At 37.1% G+C, this 13,368-nt stretch overlaps 1 protein-coding gene across 1 annotated transcript in view; it reads right to left on the reverse strand.

Moving 5' to 3' along the window:
• The window catches only part of CEP350 (centrosomal protein 350), a 135,761-nt gene that overhangs the window by 36,376 nt on the left and 86,017 nt on the right, over window positions 1-13,368 (reverse strand). The window lies entirely within an intron of this gene.

Here is a 13,368-nt window from a genome sequence, read left to right on the forward strand (position 1 = left end):
AATACTGGTAACATTTGATATACTCAATTCCAAAAATATCACTGAAGACTTCGGGCCTGAAACCCATAAAATAAGTTTATTTAGCAAAAGAAATACCTATATCCCAAAGAATGTTTTACTTCAATAAACAAGGATGACCTACATCTAAAAGCATTTCAGTTAAAAATTTAAAAAGATGTCGTTTTGGAGGGCAATTGCCCTGCCCACTTGGGCAGAGGGAGCCCGTTGAGCTCCCAGGCTGGTCCCCTGTCCTCCAAAGTCCCCCTCCAGGCCACGTAGGTCCTTGGGGGCATAGGAGGGAAGGCAGGGAGATCAGGAAAGTCAGCGGGGAGGCACCCTCCCAGATTGGAGGAGCAGGAGAGGACAGGACGGTGTGTGCCCCACACACTTGAGCCCAGGAAGCCTGCTGTGCTCCCAGTGAGGTACCCTGCCCTCTGAGACCAGGGGTGGGGGGCACACCTGGGTCCCTTCTGTTCCTTGAGCCTAAGCCCCAACTGCCACAGCCCCCAGGGCCTTTTCCAGCCCTGTGGGTCCTGAGCATTGGCCCCACCCACCACCCAAACCTCGCCTTTGCTTAGGCCCCGCCCTCCACAGCCATGGCCTTCCTAACCCCCCTCCACCCTTTTTTCTTTTCCCTCCTCTTTTTTACTATTGTGGTACTGATATACCTTCCAGGTGTTGATTCATCTATATTTTTATTTTTACATTCTTCCTAACATATCTGTTAGTTTCCTAGTCCAACTTTATTTTTTACTTTGTTACTGTTCTTTTTTTTTTTTTGCTGCCCCAGGCGGCTTGTGGGATCTTGGTTCATGAGCCCGGGGTTGGGCCTAAGCTCTTGCGGTGGGAGATTTGAGTCTGAACCATTGAACTAACAGAGAACCTCAGAACCTAGGGAATATTCATCAGAGTGAGATATCACAGAGTTCCTCATCTCAGCACCAAGACCCAGCTCTACCCAACAGCCTACAAACTCCAGTGTTGGAAGCCTCAGGCCAAACAACCATTCAGACAGGAACACAGTCCCACTCATTAACAAAAAAAAGGAGATGGGAAGAAAATATGTCACAGATGAAGGAGCAAGGTAAAAACCTACAAAACCAAATAAATGAAGAGGAAATAGGCAATCTACCTAAAAAAGAATTCAGAGTAATGACAGTAAAGATGATCCAGAATCTCAGAAACAGAATGGAGGCACGGATTGAGAAAATACAAGAAATGTTTAACAAAGATCTAGAAGAACTAAAGAACAAACAGAGATGAACAACACAATAACTGAAATGAAAAATACACTAGAAGAAATCAATAACAGAATAACTGAGGCAGAAGAATGAATAAGTCAACTGGAAGAAAAAATGGTGGAAATAACTGCCAGGGAGCAGAATAAAGAAAAAAGAATGAAAAGAATTGAAGACAATCTCAGAGACTTCTGGGACAATACTAAACGCACCAACATTCGAATTATAGGGTTCCCAGAAGAAGAGAAACAGAAAGAGTCTGAGAAAATATTTGAAGAGATTATAGTTGAAAACTTCCCTAACATGGGAAAGGAAATAGTCACTCAAGTACAGGAAGCACAGAGAGTACCATTCAGGATAAATCCTAGGAAAAACACACCAAGACACATATTAATCAAACTAACAAAAATTAAATTCAAAGAAAAAATATTGAAAGCAGTGAGGGAAAAACAAAAAATAACATACAAAGGAATCCCCATAAGGTTATCAGCTGATTTTTCAGCAGAAATTCTGCAGGCCAGAAGGGAGTGGCAGGATATACTTAAAGTGATGAAAGAAAAACCTACAACCAAGATTACTCTACCCAGCAAGGATCTCATTCAGAGTTGATGGAGAAATCAAAAGCTTTTCAGACAAGCAAAAGCTAAGAGAATTCAGCACCACCAAACCAGCTTTACAACAAATGCTAAAGAAACCTAAGTGGGAAACACAAGAGAAGAAAAAGACCCACAAAAGCAAACCCAAAACAATGAAGAAAATGGTAATAGGAACATACATATCGATAATAACCTTGAATGTAAATGGATTAAATGCCCCAACTAAAAGACACAGACTGGCTGAATGGATACAAAACAATAAGAGCCATATATATGCTGTCTACAAGAGACCCACTTCAGACCTAGGGACACATACAGACTGAAAGTGAAGGGATGGAAAAAGATATTCCATGCAAATGGAAATCAAAAAAAAAGCTGGAGTAGCAATACTTGTATGAGATAAAATAGACTTTAAAATAAAGACTGCTACAAGAGATAAGGAGAGACACTACATAATGATCAAAGGATCAATCCAAGAAGAAGATATAATAATTATAAATGTTTATGCACCCAACATAGGAGCAGCTCAATAAATAAGGCAAATGCTAACAACCATGAAAGGAGAAATCGACAGTAACACAATAACAGTAGGGGACTGCTTACAGCAATGGACAGATCATCCAAATAGAAAATAGATAAGGAAACACATGCTTTAAATGACACAACAGACCAGATAGATCTAACTGATATTTATAGAACATTCCACCCCAAAGTGGCAGAATACACTTTCTTCTCAAGTGCACATGGAACATTCTCCAGGATAGATCACATCTTAGGTCACAAATCAAGCCTCGGAAAATTTAAGAAAACTGAAATCGTATCAAGCATCTTTTCTGACCGCAATGCTATGAGATTGGAAATCGATTACAGGAAAAATACTGTAAAAAACACAAATACATGGAGGCTAAACAGTGTGCTACCAAATAACCAAGAGATCACTGAAGAAATCAAAGAAGAAATTAAAAAATACATAGAAACAAATGACAATGAAAACATGATGACCCAAAACCTATGGGACACAGCAAAAGCAGTTCTAAGAGGGAAGTTTATAGCAATACAATCTCACCTCAAGAAACAAATATCTCAAATAAACAATCTAACCCTACACTTAAAACAACTAGAGAAAGAAAAACAAAGAAAACCCAAAGTCAGTAGAAAGAAAGAGATTCATAAAGATCAGAGCAGAAATAAATGAAACACAAACGAAGAAAACAAGAGCAAAGATCAATAAAACTAAAAGTTGGTTCTTTGAGAAGATAAACAAAATTGATAACCCCTTAGCCAGCCTCATCAAGAAAAAAAGGGAGAGGATGTAAATCAATAAAAATTAGAAATGAAAAAGGAGAAATCACAACTGACACTGCAGAAATACAAAGGATTATAAGAGACTACTCCAAACAACTATATGCCAATGAAATGGAGAACCATGAAGAAATGGGCAAATTCTTGGAAAGGTACAATTTTCCTAGACTGAACCAGGAAGAATTAGAAAATATAAACAGACCTATCACAAGTAATGAAATTGAAACCATAATTAAAAGTCTTCCAGCAAACAAAAGTTGAGGACCAGATGGCCTCACAGGTGAATTTTATGAAACATTTAGAGAACAGCTAACACTGATCCTTCTCAAACTCTTCCAAAAAATTGCAGAGGGAGAAACACTCCCAAATTCATTCTACGAAGCCACCATCACCCTGATACCAAAACCAGAAAAAGATATCACAAGAAAAGAAAATTATAGACCAATATCACTGATGAACATAGATGCAAAAATCCTGAACAAAATACTAGCAAACAGAATCCAACAGCACATTAAAAGGATCATACACCACGATCAAGTGGGATTTATCCCAGGGATGCAAGGATTCTTCAGTATACACAAATCAATCAATGTGATACACCACATTACCAAATTAAGGAATAAAAACCATATGATCATCTCAATAGACGCAGAAAAAGCTTGTGACAAAATTCAACACTCATTTATGATAAAAACTCTCCAGAAAATGGGCACAGAAGGAACCTACCTCAACATAATAAAGGCCGTATATGACAAACCCACAGCAAACATCATCCTCAATGGTGAAAAACTGAAAGCATTTCCACTAAGATCAGGAACAAGACAAGGATGACCACGCTCGCCACTCTTATTCAACATAGTTTTGGAAGTCCTACCCACAGCAATCAGAGAAGAAAAAGAAATAAAAGGAATACAAATTGGAAAAGAAGAAGTAAAACTGTCACTGTTTGACAATGACATGATACTATACGTAGAAAATCCTAAAGATGCCACCAGAAAACTACAAGAACTAATCAATGAATTTGGTAAGGTTGTAGGACACAAAATTAACGCACGGAAATATCTGGCATTCTTATCACCAACAACGAAAAATCAGAAAGAGAAATGAAGGAAACACTCCCATTTGCCACCGCAACAAAAAGAATAAAATACCTAGGAATAAACCTGCCTAAGGAGGCAAAAGACCTGTACTCAGAAAACTATAAAACACTGATGAAAGAAATCAAATATGACATAAACAGATAGAGAAATATACCATGTTCTTGTATTGGAAGAATCAATAATGTGAAAATGACTATACTACCCAAAGCAATCTACAGATGCAGTGCAATCTCTATCAAACTACCAATGGCATTCTTCACAGAATTAGAAAAAATTTTACAATTCGCATGGAAATACAAAAGACCCTGAATAACCAAAGCAATCTTGAGAAAGAAAAATGGAGCTGGAGGCATAAGGCTCCCCAACTTCAAACTATACCACAAAGCTACAGTAATCAAGACAGTATGGTACTGGCACAAAAACAGAAATAATCAATGGTACAGGATAGAATGCCCAGAGATAAACCCACGCACATATGGGCACCTAATTTACAACAAAGGAGGCAAGAACATACAATGGAGAAAAGACAGCCTCTTCAATAAGTGGTGCTGGGAGAACTGGACAGCTACAAGTAAAAGAATGAAATGAAAACACTACCTAACACCATGCACAAAAATAAACTCCAAATGGATTAAAGACTTAAATGTAATACCAGACACTATAAAACTCTTAAAGAAAAACATAGGAAAAACACTCCTTGACATAAACCACAACAAGATCTTTTTTGACCCACCTCCTAGAGTAACAGAAATAAAAACAAAAATCAACAAATGGCACTTAAACTTAAAAGCTTTTGCACAGCAAAGGAAACCATAAACAAGACAAAAAGACAACCCTCAGAATGGGAGAAAATTTTGCAAATGAAACAACAAAGGATTAATCTCCAAAATATACAAACAGCTCATCGAGCTCAATATCAAAAAAACAAACAATCCAGTTAAAAAATGGGCAGAAGGGGTGTCCCTGGTGGCACAGTGGTTGAGAATCTGCCTGCCAATGCAGGGGACACGGGTTCGAGCCCTGGTCTGGGAAGATCCCACATGCTGCGGAGCAACTGGGCCCATGAGCCACAACTACTGAGCCTGTGCGTCTGGAGCCTGTGCTCCGCAACAAGAGAGGCTGCGATTGTGAGAGGCCCGCGCACTGCAATGAAGAGTGGCCCCCGCTCGCCACAACTAGAGAAAGCCCTCATGCAGAAACGAAGACCCAACGCAGTTATAAATAAATAAATAAATTTATATTTTAAAAAGTCTGAAAATTAATGAAACATTCATTTCTTAAAAAAAAAGGGCAGAAGACCTAAATAGACATTTCACCAAGGAAGACATACAGATGGCCAAGAGGCACATGAAAAGATGCTCAACATCACTAATTACTAGAGAAATGCAAATCAAAACTACAATGAGGTATCACTTCACACCAGTTAGAATGGCCATCATCAATAAATCTAGAAACAATAAATGTTGGAAAGCGTGTGGTGAAAAGGGAACCCTCCTGCACTGTTGGTGGGCATGTAAATTGATACAACCACTATGGAAAACAGTATGGAGGTTCCTTAAAAAACTAAAAACAGAACTACCATACGACCCAGCAATCCTACCACTGGGCATATACCCTGAGAAAACCATAATTCAAAAAGAGACATGTACCACAATGTTCACTGCAGCACTATTTACAATAGCCAGGACATGGAACCAACCTAAAGGTCCATCGACAGATGAATGGATAAAGAAGATGTGGCACATATATACAATGGAATATTACTCAGTCATAAAAAGAAATGAAATTGAGTTATTTGTAGTGAGGTGGATGGACCTAGAGTCTTCATACAGAATGAAGTAAGTCAGAAAGAGAAAAACAAATACCGTATGCTAACACATATATATGGAATCTAAAAAAACAAAACAAAACAAGGAACTAATGAACCTAGCTGCAGGGCAGGAATAGAGGCAGAGGTAGAAAATGGACTTGAGGACATGGGGTGGGAGGGCAAAACTGGGGCAAAGTGAAAGTAGCATTGACATACATACACTACCGAATGTAAAATAATTGGCTGGTAGGAAGTAGCTGCATAGCACAGGGAGATTGGCTTGGTGCTTTGTAATGACCTAGGGGGTGGGATAGGGAAGCGGGTAGGGAGGCTCAAGAGGGAAAGGACATGTGTATGCATATGGCTGATTTGCTTTGTTGTGCAACAGAAACTAACACAGTATTGTGAAGCAACTATACTCCAATAAAGATCTATTTAAAAAAATGATACATTTTTACATTGTGAATGAGTAGTATAATCAGAATGGTTGAATAAATAAGGAAGGAATTTTTTAAATCCTCAAGGATATTCATCTACTCCAAGATAGAATGTGGGTACAATTTTAAATGGCTTAAAAAATGATTTTAGGTAGTAGGGAAGAGAAGAATCCTCTACATTTCTGCTTTATTCCCCTTAACATATTTTATTTTTATTCAATAAGTAACATATACTGATTTTAAAAGTTCAGACAGTATAAAAGTTGTATAAAGAAGAAAATGAATGTACCACCACCTCCTGAGAGAGAACCACTGAAGAAACTTCTCCAATCTGATGTCTTTGCGGAAGAATTCATTTTGGAAATCTTCATTTTTGGCCCTTGACCTTATTTTTGAAATTATAAAAGTAGTACATGAATGTAGTTGAAAAAAAACAACAAAACTTCAAATAGTATAGAAGGACGTAAAGTGATTATTTCACATGATCCTCTCCAACCACTTTCAGCTGCCCAATTTCCACACCTCAAACTAAACCACTGGCAGTCAGGTATGATTGGTGTGTGCCTTTCCAGACCTCTTCCTATACTTCCTGACTTTTAAAAAATTAATTCTTTTAAAATTGTGGTTAAAAAAAAAAGGGATTTCCCTGGTGGTCCAATGGTTAGGACTTGGTGCTTTAACTGCTGTGGGCCCAGGTTCAATACCTGGTTGGAGAACTAAGATACCCACAAGCCACGCAGCCAAAAAACAAAAAAAAAATTGTGGTAAAATACATATACATAAAATTGACCATCTGGATCCTTTTTTTTTTTTTTTTTTTTTTTTTTTTTTTGCGGGGGGCTGCGTTGAATCTTCATTGCTGTGCACAGGCTTTCTCTAGTTGCGGCACATGGGCTTCTCATTGTGGTGGTTTCTCTTGTTGCAGAGCATGGGCTCTAGATGCACAGGCTTCAGTAGTTGCAGCATGTGGGTTCAGTAGTTGCAGCACGCAGGCCCTAGTGTGCGCGCGGGCTTCAGTAGTTGTGGTGCGCGGGCTCTAGGGCACAGGCTCAGTAGTTGTGGCACATGAGCTTAGTTGCCCCATGGCATGTGGGATCTTCCACGACCAGGGATCGAACTCATGTCCCCTGTAATGGCAGGTGGATTCTTAACCACTGTGCCCCCAGGAAAGTCCCTGGATCACTTTTAAGTATACAGTTCAGTGGCATTAAGTACATTCACACTGTTGTGGTTGTGTGACCATCACTTCCGTCCATCTCCAGAACTTTTTCACCTTCCCAAACTGAAACTCTGTACTCATTAAATAATAACTCCCCATTATCCTCTCTCCTTAACCCCAGCATCAACCATTCTACTTTCTGTCTCCATGAATTTGTACTCAGGTACCTCATATAAGTGGAATCATATAATATTTGCCCTTTTATGATTGGCTTACTTCACTTAACATGTCTTCAAGGTTCATCCATGTTAGTACGTTTCAGAATTTCCTTCCTTTTTAAGGCTAAATAATATTCTACTGTATGTATATACCACATTTTGTTTATCCATTCATCTGTTCCTAGAAACTTGGGTTTTCATCTTTAGGCTATTGTGAATAATACTGCTATAAACATGGGTGTACAAATATCTCTTTGAGAACTTGTTTTCAATTCTTTTTGGTATATACCCAGAAGTGGAAATTCTAAATCATATAGTAATTCTATTCTTAATTTTTTGAGGCACTGCTTTACTATTTCCATAGCAGTTACAACTATTTTACATTCCCACCAGTACTGCACAAGGGTTCCAATTTCTCCAAATCCTCATCAACATTTTTTTCTTCTGTCTTTTTTGATAACAGCCATCCTAAGAGATGTGAGGTAATATTTCACTGTATCCCTGACTTCTGAAGACAGAGTTACATGTCAGTAGGAGTCTAGCAACATTTGTACGCTTTTTAAAAAATATGGACTATAGCAGTCAATCTTCAGCATTTCTTTTAAAATATACCCTATATAATGTGACATAAAACAAAATGGAAGAAACACAAAAACTTTTTAAAATGTATAATCTGCAGGTGTTGTCCAATATGGTAGCCATCAGCCTCATGTTGCTACTTAAATATTAAAATTAAAATTAAATAAATTCAGTTTCTTAGTTCTACTAGACAAATTTCAAGTGTTTAGTAGCCATTTAAAAAAATCAGGCTTTGGAAAAAAGTCTCGGAGTTCTTTCCTGAACAATATTTTATAATGCTTTATGAAACAAAGGTATATGGCTTAAATAAACTCCTTAACAATGGACATGTCATGTTTCTTGGAGCCCAAGCTTATTTTTAATCCCTCACTGATATTTGATAAATCTCCCGCCACATGAGTTCTTGTCACCCAAGACAGAACCCAGAAAATGAAATTTCCAGCCTTCCTTGCTGGGCATTGGAACTTAGGCATTGAAATCTGGTGTCTCCAATCTGATGGCCCTGTAGAAGACTTCATTTTAAAATTGAGCATCCTGAAGAAGGCGGCTCCATATGGACTCTAATTTAGGCGGCTTTTGGTAGTGACAGCGGATTTCTCAGTGGTTGCAAAATTGAGTCCCTGGTGCAGAAGTGGCATGAGTGGGGAAATGATACAAAATAGCAGTTTTCTTTTTTTTTTTTGGAGGAAAAAGAAAGGGTGGCTTTATTCTTTGCCAGGCAAAGAGGGAACACCAAAACAGCAGTTTTCTTCAGGGCTCTGCTGAGTAGCTGCTAGAGCAGTTTTCTCACCAGGCCAGTTCTGTGGTGTGCTTTTAGCACTGCTCCTAGAAGCTCAGTGTGGAGCTGGCTCTCCAGTCATCTCAAAATTTTTATGAGCCATAAAATACATAGCCTTTAGTAAGTTACTCTTCTGCTTGATCTTATTCAGCTTCAGCTATTGCAACAATGTGCCCTGAGGGGTACACTGTCATTTCATTATAATGTATTTTCTTCTTTTTCTTAATTTTTCTTTTATTTATGTCATTTTAGCTCATTAAATACACTATTCCTAAACTATATTTGATGAGATTAAAATGGCCTTTGTTTTATCACATTTACCCAGTAACACTTTCTATGATTACACAGGCCAACAGTTCCTGACAAATGGAGGCTTGAACAACAACAACTAGTCTTAATTTGCCTTCCAGTCATAGTCAGAAATGTTTTCTACTTCTGTTACAGCCCATGATGAAACCTGAGACACTGAATCTCTTTCCTCAGTCCTGTTAAATTTCCTTTCAAGAAGGAGTAGTCTGCAGCAGAATCTGACGCTACAGAATGAGGATGTGGAAGTTGACACAGAAGTCAGCCTCTGCTGAATAAACTGAAGAAAAAAGGAACACTACAGATGAACTATATTTATTGCATCATTGGTTTTCTTTATGTACCACTTGGTATGTATAGCTAAATAATATATCACTTAGTTTTGTTTGCTTTGAGTTTTCTATAAAAGAAATCAAACTGCTTGTAGTCCTCTGTGATTTAAGATTCTTGTATGTTGATTTGTTTAGCTGTAATTTTTTCTTCTTTACTGAGCATGATATAATATGTAAATATACCACAATTTATTTATCCATTCTCCTACTGATGTGGGTGGCTTCCTTTTTTTCCCTGCTATTTCAAATACTGCTGCTATGAACAATGTCATATATATCTCCTAGTACAGATAAATATGCATACATATCTATATGTATATCTCTATATATATACTTATATATATATAAGTACAGATAGACATATTTATATCAATCTATTATCTATCTATATATCTATCTATGTAAACGTTCTCTACAGCAGGGCTTCCCTGGTGGCGCAGTGGTTGGGAGTCCACCTGCTGATGCAGGGGACAGGGGTTTGTGCCCCAGTCCGGGAGGATCCCACATGCCACGGAGCGGCTGGGCACGTGAGCCATGGCCGCTGAGCCTGCGCTTCCGGAGCCTGTGCTCCGCAACGGGAGAGGCCACAACAGTGAGAGGCCCGCGTACCGCAAGAGGCCCGCATAACACAAGGGAAAAAAAAAAAAAAAAAAAAAAAAAGTTCTCTACAGCAGTGGCTTTCAGATTTTTTACCTTAATCATAATATATTTAACCTATGTGTGACATAACGATATTTTCTATTTTATTTCAACTTTAAACAATGCTGACTGCAATCCACTAAATGGATTTCATACATCGCAAATGGGACAACCCACAACTCGAAAAACATTGCTGTAAGACAGCAGTCCTCAAACATTTTGGCCTCAGTGAACACTTTACACTCTGAAAAAGTACTGAAGACCCCAAAAAGCTTTAGTTTATATGGTTATAGATATATGGTTATATCTATCAATATTTACAATAGAAATTAAAATGGAAAAAATAAAAATATTTATTAATTTATTTAAAAATAACAGTAAAAAAACCTATGTTACAAACGACATTTTCTAAAATTCAAAATAGCTACATTTTAAAAAAAAGTTTAGTTGAAAGGAGAGAAACTATTTTACATTAAATTAAAAACTTTAATGGCTAGCTTAACAGAAGACAGATTCTCATATCTGCTCCTGTATGCAATCTATGGCTATATATTGATTTGGCTGAAGTATATGCAGAAAATCTGACCTCACACAAATGATACATAATTAGAAAAGGGAAGAGTATTTTAACAGTATTTACAGGTAATTGTGGATATCCTTTTTTAATGCCACACCAAAAGTGGACAATTGGTAGTTTCTTAAATGTTAGCTGTAATGTGGAATCTGAAACCATATCCGTGAACTTTTCATAATCTGTTCCATTAAAATCCATTGGCCTGCCTTGTAATTTATTTATTTTTTTAAACATCTTTATTGGAGTATAATTGCTTTACAATGGTGTGTTAGTTTCTGCTTTATAACAAAGTGATCAGCTATATATATATATATATATATATATATATATATATATATATATATCTCCCCATATATCCTCCCTCTTGTGTCTCCCTCCACCCCTGTCCTGCACTTTAAATGGATCTTTTATCCATACTTGATTTTCTAATCATCACGGGTCATTTGGAAAATATTGATTCACTGAGTTAGGAAGATCTTTTCAAATATTGGCACATTGTATCACATAATGTGAAAAGATGACTTTGATATCATTACTCATACCAGGAAAGTCTTTAAAGTATTGGAAAGCTGTCAAGCTCACAGTAGGGGAAACAGCATTTCTAAAAGCCTTAAATCTTCACTTGAAAGTTTAAATTTTATAACCGACAATAAACACTATCAGTTGTTTTTCTTAAAGAGTCAGAGTTGCTTCATTTGCTTCTGAAACATTGTTTGCAAATACTCAAGTCTGAATAACCATATTTTGTTAGTCATTTAAGTAAAAATGGTACTACATGAAAAATTGCTAGTTCAGCTTGCAAACCAAACAACTGTAGTAAGTGCTTTTCTTCAGGATAACCATCATGCTTTGGCAAACACAAGTGCTTTACGAATATTTCCTATTTGTCACATAGAATATTAAAAAGATATGTACTCAAAATTGAGATTCAATAAATTAATATTTAATTATCTAAATATTTAAATTAAATTACATAAAATGTAAAAATGGCATGTTTTTATGGTGAGTACAGGGTGGTGAAGAATTCAATGACTATTATATGATTTGGTGCCACTGCCTTGATTCATATTGAGGCATCAGCAATTTTACCCACCATTATTTTTATACTATCAGTGTAATGCTGACACAGTGAAAAAGGCAAACAATATGTCAGTATTATTCAGACCCTCTGAAAGGATCTTAGAGACCATGGACCATACTTTAAGAACCATTGCTCTAGGATTTATACTTGGCAATAGAATTGCTGAACTGTAGGACATGTGTACCTGGCTTTATTATTTTTATCATTTTATTGATTATTTTTAATGCCTCGCCTTTCAACCTGTTTTTCAAACTAGGTTTAACAGCACTTACACCAGCAGTTCTTTGTTCCACCTACATACCAACAGGTTTGATGGATTTTTTAAATGGGGTGAATGATGGCTCCCCAAAAGATGTGTCCATGTCTCAACCCCCAAAACCTGTGAATATAATCTTATTTGGAAAAAAGGTCTGTGGATGTAATTAAGTTAAGGATCTCATGATGAGATCATCCTGGATTATCTGGGTAGGCCCTAAATTCAGTGACAGGTTTCCTTGTGAGACAAAAGAGGAGAAGGACAGACATGTAAGAGAAGACTGTGTGAGACTTAGTTAGGCAGACACGAGCAATGTCTATAGCATACCACCAGAAGCTGGAAGAAGGAAGGAAAGAACTGTCTTCTTGACCCTTCAGAGGGAGCACACAGTCCTGCCAAAGCCTTGATTTTGTACTTCTGGCCTCCAGAAGTGAGAGAATAAAAAAAAGTTTTAAGCCACCAAATTTGCGGTAATTTGTTATGGCAGCCCTAGGAAATGAACACAGGCATGCAATGGTATGTCTTTATGGTTTTTATGCTCTGATTACTAATGAAGTTGAACACCTTTTCATATGTTTACTGACCGTTTGGAGTTTCTTATTTGTGAACCATTTGCTCTTCTGCCTGTTTTTTTTAATGTGGTTGTCATTTTATTATTGATTCATAGCAGTTGCTTACATATTCTTGATACTATTCCTTTGTCAGTCATATGTATTGCAAATATCTTATTTTGTTTTTACTTTCTTTATATGTATTAATGAACAGAAATTCTTAATTTATTAAAGTGAAATTTATCAATCTTTCCCTTTATGATTTCTGTCTTGTATAACGTTAAAGAAATCTTTCCCTCCCCCGATGTCATAAAGATATTCTCTTATATTGTCTCTAAAAGTTTTATAGTTTAATCTTCACATTTACACCTTTCTCCCTCCTTGAGATCGATCTTTTTATACTGTCACGTAG

This window comes from Lipotes vexillifer, unplaced genomic scaffold (genome assembly GCF_000442215.2).
Source record: "Lipotes vexillifer unplaced genomic scaffold, Lipotes_vexillifer_v1.1 scaffold76, whole genome shotgun sequence".
Lineage (NCBI taxonomy): Eukaryota > Metazoa > Chordata > Mammalia > Artiodactyla > Lipotidae > Lipotes > Lipotes vexillifer.